We start from the raw sequence: 7,610 nt of genomic DNA, 5'->3' as shown, positions 1-7,610 counted from the left end.
GCCTGCCCCAACTCCTCGGCACTGCCTGGCCTGTGGCTGCTGCCGGCTTTGGGGTGCTGTGCACTTTTGCAAATGTGTGCGCCTTGCATTCAGAGGAGCCCCTCCTTCCACCAAGGGTCCAGCGGGGTTGCTCGGGGGACACATTCCAGAAAGAATAACTCTGTGTAACATGAAACCCTGAATCTGGAAACACAACCTCTATGGGAAATTGGAGGATAAGGTCTGCTCTGCGGACCGCCCAACCTCATTCCGTACAGAAGGGATATTGAAACCCAAAGGCCTCGTCCCTTGGCCTCCAGCACTATGGTCTCACCCCCTTGCTACTGCCAGAGATCTTCCTAAACAAACTTGACCATGGCACTGTCGTTTAAGCCCTCCTGTGGCTCTCCACTGCCATCAGGTTCAGGTCCACACTCCTCATTGACCTACAAGACCTTGCTCTGACCCAGCCACTCGAGCTTCCAGCGGATCAAGTTCTTCCCTCCCGCAGGACCTTTGCCCATCTAATGAACCTCTTCCAGAAAAGGCTGCTGCAGGATTCAGGAAGCCCCAGGCCTGGTGAAACCTCCAGACAGTCCTTCCTCCAAATGGGAGGTAGCAATATCATGCCCAGGTTTCCAGGAAGCAGAGGCCCTGAGAACCACCAAGTGGGTCCTGCAGTTCAGCCTCAAGGCCAACCAGACCCCAGACCCCTGGAGCACCAAGAGGAGATCCCTGGCCACACCTCCATCACAACGGGAGAGTAGAAATGCTCAGATAAGACAGACAGCTGAATAAGGAGAAGGACGGGGGCAGCAGGTGGTGTGCTGGTCGAGGCGCTGAACTCCCACATGGCAGTTCTTCCCTCCCGCAGGACCTTTGCCCATCTAATGAACCTCTTCCAGAAAAGGCTGCTGCAGGATTCAGGAAGCCCCAGGCCTGGTGAAACCTCCAGACAGTCCTTCCTCCAAATGGGAGGTAGCAATATCATGCCCAGGTTTCCAGGAAGCAGAGGCCCTGAGAACCACCAAGTGGGTCCTGCAGTTCAGCCTCAAGGCCAACCAGACCCCAGACCCCTGGAGCACCAAGAGGAGATCCCTGGCCACACCTCCATCACAACGGGAGAGTAGAAATGCTCAGATAAGACAGACAGCTGAATAAGGAGAAGGACGGGGGCAGCAGGTGGTGTGCTGGTCGAGGCGCTGAACTCCCACATGGCTGACCATGGTTCAAGTCCCAGACATGGTAACCGGTTTTCTCACTTTCTCTGTTTCTCTCTTTGGCGAGTGTATGTGCTCTATAGTCAATCTTAAAAGTAACACTAATAGAGCCAGCAGGAGGTGTGGTGGTTAAGGGCACTGGACTCCCATATGGCTGACTGTGGTTCGTGTCCCGGACCTGGTAGCTTGCTCTCTCACTTTCTCTCTCTTTCTTTGGTCAAATTAAAATTAATTAACAAATTAAATAACATAGTTCTTTTTAAAAATAATAATGATAAATAAAATTAAATACATAATTCTTTTTAAAAAGAAGAAAAACGGGGAGAGTGTCACTCAGAGCAGAAGGCTGACGTCATCTTTGGTGCATTTGACGCTCTGCTCAGCCGCTCACATACCTGTGGCTTAAGGCCAGACATTCAGCCTCTCTGAACCTCAGCTTTCTGGCCTGTACAGTGGGGCTACTAGCACTGCCCGTCTCACAGGCACACCGTGGGCGTTCAGGGACGACACATACGAAGCACCTACACGTGGTGGAGTCTCAGCGAATGACATGACACTGCCCTCCCTCCAAGCACCTGGGAGCCTGCGCCAGTCCCGACCAGCCCAGCTCAGACGGGACTTGCATCACCCGAGGTTAGGCAGCCAGGGCCTGGGAACCATCCCTGCCCTGTTTTCTGTTTTGGGTTTTGTGTTTCCCAGAGTTTCCCTTGGAAAAAGTCCAGCTTCCTCCCTGCTGGAAGGAGGCAGGAGGGGATTGTTCACGCCTGGGCCTGGATGCCCAGGGGAGCCATGTAGGAAGGTGACAAGAGCCTAGGGTTTGGAGTCAAGCCAATCTGGTGGATCCAGGATCTGATCCTTCGGTGCTGTGTGACCCCGGGCGAATGAGTGCACGTCTCTGAGGGGCTGATTTCCTCACCTGTTAAAAGGTCTCATGATCTCTCCAGAGAGTGCACTGGATGCAAATGGAGGCACTAGGATGGGAGTAGATTCCAGGAACACTTCCCCAGCATATACACAGCGACTCCTTTTGGGGACAGACTGAAGATCAGGGAAGAAGCCATAGGTTTACAGCAGGAGTTGCCAACACAGATGTCCCCGGGCAAACTAAGCAGGGCGGTGTCCTGCCTGGGGCAGTGGGCAGAGATGCATCTGGGAGCACAGTTCAGCTCCCAGCCGCTAGCACCCCACTGGAATGAGGGTGCAAAGTTATCAGACCTCTGATTATTCAGGAGGAGAAAAATCAAGCTTGGTGTGCAAAATCTTATGATTAAAGTATGGTAATAACTATATTCTATCATTCCATTAATATAAGTGGAATACCTGTTAAAAAAATAAAAATAAAAACAGGCAAAACCGTGCACAAGAGTCCTTCCTTATCCGTGGTTTTGTTTTCAACGGTTTAGGTTCCTGTGGTCTAAAACTATTGAATGGAAACTCCAGAAATAAACAATTCCTAAGTATTTTTGTTTTGTTTGTTCATTTGGTTTTTGCTGTAGGGTACATGTGCACCAGAGAGACAGAGCAAAACAGTGAAAGGGAAAGTGAGAAATCACCCCCCAGGGAGGATGGCCACACCACAGTCCCTTCTCCTCCATTCTCCTCTCAGGACTTTGGGCATGCATGCACATGTGCACAGGCATGATTTTCTGTCTTTCTTTCTTTCTTTTTTTTTTTTGAGGGAGTTTTGCTATAGGGCGTGTGTACTCACTAAAGAGACAGAAAGACAGAAAGCGAGAAATGATCCCACAGGGGAGATGACCACACCACAATCTCTTCTCCTTGATTCTCCTCTTGGGATTTTGGGCATGCACGTACACGCTCCGGGTGTGATTTTCAAGCCATTGGATCCAGGACTCGAACTGCGCCATCAGTCATGTGGGATCAGCCTCCTTAACCTCCATGCCATCTGCTGGCCTCAAACAATTCATAAGTTTTAAATTGTGTGTGCTTCTGAGCAGCAGGATGAAAACTTTCACCTTTCTACTCCACCCTGCCTACCTCAGGAATCAGCTCTTTGTCCAGCGTACCGCACTGTCTACGCCACCTGCCTGTTAGCCACTTAGTAGCCTACTTGGGTTATTGCATGGAAAGACAGTACTGTGTATCTATAGGCTCACTATCAATGGTTTCAGGCATCTACTGGGAGGCCTCGGGCCACATCCTCCCATATAGTGACAGATACAAAAGCCCGAATAGTGCTTTCCTCGAAGGAGGGGGTGGGCACTGCCCAGAAGGGATAGGAGGAGGGATTCTGCGAAGCTGGAAGCAGTCTCTTTACTTGGGTGTTGGTGGCATGGGTGTGTCCCCTTTGTATCTGTATATTATACTCTAATAAAAATGCTAGAATAATTTTAAAACAAATAAATCAAGAAAGACCACGGTGCTGGGAGGGGAGAGAGCCAGTGTGGGCCAAACCGAACACACATGCAGGCTCGCCCTGACTCTGGACTGCTGGCGGGAGATCTGATGCAGGGGCATGACGCTCTCAGCCCCCGGAAGCAGGTGTCGACAAGCGACACAGTTTCCGGAGCCATCCTGCCCGCCCTGCCACCTTGCCCAAGAGGGCAGGACAGCCCATCTCTGGTCAGCTCTGCCCCTCAGCCAGATCTGCAGAGTTCACATCCTTAACTCTGCCACTATGCCCCCGCCCACCAAAACTCACCCTTATTTATTATTCATTTTATTTTGCCAAGAATACCCAGAGGACAGTAATCAAAAAGTAGGCTGAGTCCTATTTCCAAAAAAGCCTTCCCAGACTATGGATTTCACCAAGCCCATCTCCCAGGCCTGAGCACCCCTCACGACAAATCCAGAGACCTAAACTCATCTGGCTGCAGCGTCCTCTGTGTCCAGGTCAGTGTGGGACTGTGCCATCTCCACCCCTCGGCCTAATCCGGAGGCCTTGGCTTTCATTTTCTTTTCACTGTTGCCCTTTTCTTTCCTGAGGACCCACAGAAGACGCACACACCTCCTACATAAAGCAGTGCTAACCAAAACAAATGCACATCAAATGCATTTATTTGCACAGACACTCATAAAAACTTTACTAGACACCAAATAATTACAGGAAGGGGCGAACTTCCAACCCAGCCGAGCCGCAGCGTTTTGAAGTGGATTTAAGATAAAGATCAAATAGGACGGGCACTGGCCGGCATCGCGCCCAGCCCCCTTCCCGGCCACGGGCCCTTGAGGTGGGACCCGAGAGCTCTCTGGCATTTGTGAATTTGTGTCCGATTCATATAAAATGTCCTTCTGCAAGTTATTCTTAGTGTCCTAATGGGGCTTTTATGGCTCTAAATGTGGTCCTTGGCCTTCTCTTTGTTCTGGCTCAGGTCCTCAGCTGGGGACGCCCCTGGTTCTATTGCAGATGGCTGCTGAAATAACCCAGTCCATCCATTTGGCAAGAAATCCAAGATTCTTGAGAAAGCGCTTTTCAAACTAAATATAAATGACACCTTGAGAGTCCCACATGGTTGGTTTTGAGGCAATGGGCCCAAGCCCCTAATTGTGCCGCCTTTCAAGGGTCCAACTCTGAGGGGTTACTCTCAGAGCAGAGCGAGTGGAGAAGGTTGAGCTAGCTCTGCCAGGCATCTGGGCTCTGCCTGGGGGCGCCCTGTGGCCAGCCCACTGCGACCTAGGTCTGCTTCACCTACCCCAAAGAAGGTCCATGGCTGAGCTCGAGACTGGCCTAGGGTTTTTTTGTTTTTGTTTTGTTTTGTTTTTTAGAGCTATAGGGCACGTGCACTCACCAGAAAGACAGAGAGAGACAGAAAGCAAGAAATCACCCCCCAGGGGGGATGGCCATGCCACAATCCCTTCTCCATTCTCCTCTAGGGATCTTGGGCATGCCGCACACGTGCCTGGCGTGAGTTTTAAGCCACCGGGTCCGGGACACGAACCGTGGGCGGCTACATGGGAGTTCAGTGACATAGCCATTCTGCTAACTGCTGGTCCCAAGCCTGGTCTGTTTTTATCTCCTGGTTGGAGGAGGAGGAAGAGGAGGCTGTGGTCTCTCCAAGTCCTGGCAGCAGAGCCCCCTTCCACCCGATCGGTTGCAAGTGTGGGTAAAGGCCTGCTGTGTGCTGGGCTCCATGGTATGCAGGCATCTCTCCACAGCCCCGTGTGAGGATGCCGGTGCCTCACCATGCCCACCTTACAGCGAGGATGCTGAGGTGCAAAGGTGCAGGACTTCCCTGAGGTCCTGCGCCAGAACCTGAACCAGAGCTGGGTAATTCCCCAAGACCTATTCTTAACCACCTCTAATAAGCCCTGCCTGGCTAGTGGGAGACCCCAGCCCAGGCCTGCAGGCTGAGGCACTGTCCCCCTCAGAGCTCCAGTCCTGAAGGCTGACAGCAGCCTTTGGATCTGAGGAAGCCTGATCTCCTGACCCACGGTGGAGGGGTCCCAGGACTCATGACCCAGGCCTTGTGCTGAAAGTCACACGCTTGTGGCCAAAGCTCCCACACTCTGGTTGGGGGGTGGGTATTCTTCAGAGGAATGGGAAACTTTGCAGGGCCTGGGTCATCTCCCAAGTTGTGCGCTGACGCTGGCTAGCACACGGCCTCAGAGCCAGCACTGCCTCAGGAAGTTCTGTCTAAAGTCCTGTCTCCCTGTCATCCCTCTCCCCTTCTGGGAGAGTGAGTACTAGCCCCCAGCCCTGAATCAGAAAGGCCCCAGCTGGGACCCTCCCCATTCCTCTCTAAGGGCCTCGACCTGGGCTTAGAGTGGTTGTGAGAGCTTTCATCACCCAGGAAGACCACACTTTGCACGGGGCCGTGGGGAGGTGATTATCTTACACTCCATCTCCCTTGGCTGAGAAGGGGCCTAACCCCTCCACCCACGCGTCCTGGGGTCAGTCCTGCTGGGCTCTGGAGGAAGGCTAGTCTCACTGGCTCTGAGACTGCCAGCACTCGACCTCTGCAGTGCGGGCTCCACGGTCGCCTCTCAATCTCCGGAGTCTGTGTGGTTCTCCCGGGACCCAGCATGGACGGCGTCCTGGGAATAGGGGCCCCCAGCCCAACCCGGTCAGGGATCCCAGGCTGGGGGGGGGGGGGTCAGTGACTCAGCTGCTGTCCTGCAGTTCCTTGGCTGTGCTGCGCGCTCCATCTCTGCCGGGAGCCAAGCCTTGGGCTGGGGTTATAAACTGGGAGGAGACCCCGCTGCTCCGGCTCTCCGACTCTCCCGCCCAGACAGCAGGGGTAGGATGAACACGGGTCATACGGCCCAGCTCGCGGAAGGCGGGCAGTGCGGGGGATAGGTGCGACGCCCTAAGGAGAGAAGTAGGGATGGGTCAGGGCTCGGTGGAGATCGGCCTCTGCCCGGCTGCAAGCTGCAAGGAGATGAGGCCGCCGGTGTCCTGCTTCACTTTCCATTCCTGATTCTTCCGAGCCATTCCGAGAGCCGACGCCCGCCGTCTTTCCTCGGGTGGGGAAAGTCCGCAGCTGTTCTGCCGCTGAAGTCGGAGCCAGAGCGCAGTCGGGCTGGGCAGGAGAGCGGTGCGAGCCGCGCGGGCGTCGAGGGTCCGGCGGCGCCGGGAAATCGGCCGGAACCCAATCGCGCCCGGCTCAGGTCGAGCGGAGCAAGGCGCCACTCGCAGCTTACGGGCGGTGGTCGGCTCTGGCCCTAGGCCCCGGCTGCTTCTTCCGCGGGGGACCCGGTCTGCAGGGACCTGGGGCCTCAGCGCATCTGTGCACGAAGAACCCGGGAAAGACCAACTCAGCTCGGGAGACCGGACGTGGGGAGCAGAGACAAAGGGCTGGATCGGGCCCATCGCAAGTGTGCGAGCGTGCGTGCAGGGAGGGAGGACGGAGACGTGGAGCGGAGACCAGGGTTTGTGGACTGAGCAGCCCAACCCCAGACCAGAGAAGGCCGCCGGGCTCCTGTGTCCGCCGCTCGGCCCACGCTGGAGCCTGGCGTGCCCTGGCAGTCTGCTCCACGTCGTCTAGGTGTCGCGGGCTGTGACTCGGGCAGGGACACGGGGAGGGGTGTCAAGCTCTGTGCGCCTCACGATGGACAGGCTGCGGCACCGAGCTGGGCCGCTGGAACATTATCTGGGACTGAGATTGGCCTTCGGGCGCCCCGGAACACGCTCCCGGGCAAAGCCAGAGGCCAGACTGGACCCTGGACCGCCAGCCCGACGGTCAGAGATGCCTTCCTTGGAGGTCGGGCCACGGGGCCCTCATTCACGGAGGGAAAGACAGGTGTGGAGAGGAAGAGGCCGGCACGGAGTAGCTGGGGAGCGGGGTGGGACGCAGGAGGAGTTGGGGGTCCGGGTGGGTCTATAGGGCATGACAGAGAGGACTACGCGCCGCGCCAGGATGGACAGGGAGAGTCTGAGCCAGGAACCAGGGCTCTCGCCCACAGGCAGCCTCCCAGCTACCGTTGCAGGGACGCGCTGCGGCCAGCAGAGGG

The sequence above is a fragment of the Tupaia chinensis genome, unplaced genomic scaffold, assembly GCF_000334495.1.
Source record: "Tupaia chinensis unplaced genomic scaffold, TupChi_1.0 Scaffold000394_1, whole genome shotgun sequence".
Taxonomy (NCBI): Eukaryota; Metazoa; Chordata; class Mammalia; order Scandentia; family Tupaiidae; genus Tupaia; species Tupaia belangeri.
The sequence above is the reverse complement of the archived record's forward strand: the minus strand, read 5'-3'. Positions refer to the sequence as shown.